Below are 1511 nucleotides of genomic sequence, written 5' to 3' on the forward strand. Positions count from 1 at the left end.
ACTCAACCTGGCAACCTACAACCCAGCTGCACAATTTTGATATATTAGTATAATTAGCATGGATACCGCGAAAAACACAATTAATAAATTTTGACAACAGATCGACGGAAGACTTCGATATCTCGAGGACAAATACAACAACACACACGACTTTTTAAATGTGTATCGTGTATTGTTTATCACGGGGACATTTTTGGCGTTTTGTAAGTCTCTCAGATTTCGGTACTGAAATGTTGACAGGTATGAGCGTTGTGTAAATTGACACAAAAATGATTGATGACAATAATGATTTTTTTTTGTCTTAATTGTGCAGCCCTTTCACCCTTCCACCTTAAGTATTTAGAAACAATTGTATTTAATTATTTGTCTTTTAACCAATTTTTCTAGCAGGTGTTTAACAATTAACCAAACCCTACTGAAAAATCCAGCTAAGACCAGTATGAGCTAGTTTTATCTGGTTTAAAGTGGCAGTAGCTGGTTTAAGCCGGTCCTCCCAGCCAGGCACAGCTTTAAAAGTGACCAAAACACAGCTAGACCAGCTTGCTACACCAGCTTAAACCAAGCTGGGACACCAGCTTAAACCAGCTCACCAGCTTATGCTGGTCTTTTTCAGTATGGGGTAAGTTGTAACGTTTGCACTCCTGTCACTTTCGGTGTAATTGTATGATAACGGTAGGTCCCACAAACAAACTTTAAGTGCTCATTTGTAGCAGAGATGTGTGTGTTGATTGTGTAAAAAATATGATTTATATAACTTAAATAATTTTGAATGATAGAGCCGAAGTCAAAAAGCTTTAGGTTGTGCCCCGCTCTCCCCTATATTAATTATAATATAATTATAATGAATTATATATTTTAATGAAATTTAAATAACGTTACATTGTTTTTAAATGTCCAATAACTATTCAGAAACCCCTAAAGACAGGGGCGTAGCTTGAGCTTTTTTTCAGGGGTGGTCGGGTAAAGTTAGACCCATATTAGGGTGGCCAAAAAAATCACTAGAGAAATAATTTCTATACATTCTACAGAATCTGTAAATCACAAACATACACCAAGGATTTAAGTTTAAAGATTTTGCCATACAAAAGAAGGAAAATGTATGCTGATAATTTTCTTGTTTGTCATGCACATCCCACAGATGCTCGATTGGATTCAGATCTGGAGAATTTGGAGGCTAAGTAAACACCTTACACTAAAGATAGATAGGCAGATAGATAGGCAGGCAGGCAGATAGATAGATAGATAGATAGATAGATAGATAGATAGATAGATAGATAGATAGATAGATAGATAGATAATGCACAAATAACACTGTATAATGCACTGTATATACATCTATTGTCTGTATTGTTACATATTGTGTAGATAATTTGCTTAAATAAATAATAAAGTTGTCCTCCGAAGAGGGGGGGTGGTGGCGGGCCAAAAATATGTAGGTAGATAGATAGATAGATAGATAGATAGATAGATAGATAGATAGATAGATAGATAGATAGATAATGCACAAATAA

Source organism: Paramisgurnus dabryanus, chromosome 24, assembly GCF_030506205.2.
Source record: "Paramisgurnus dabryanus chromosome 24, PD_genome_1.1, whole genome shotgun sequence".
Taxonomy (NCBI): domain Eukaryota; kingdom Metazoa; phylum Chordata; class Actinopteri; order Cypriniformes; family Cobitidae; genus Paramisgurnus; species Paramisgurnus dabryanus.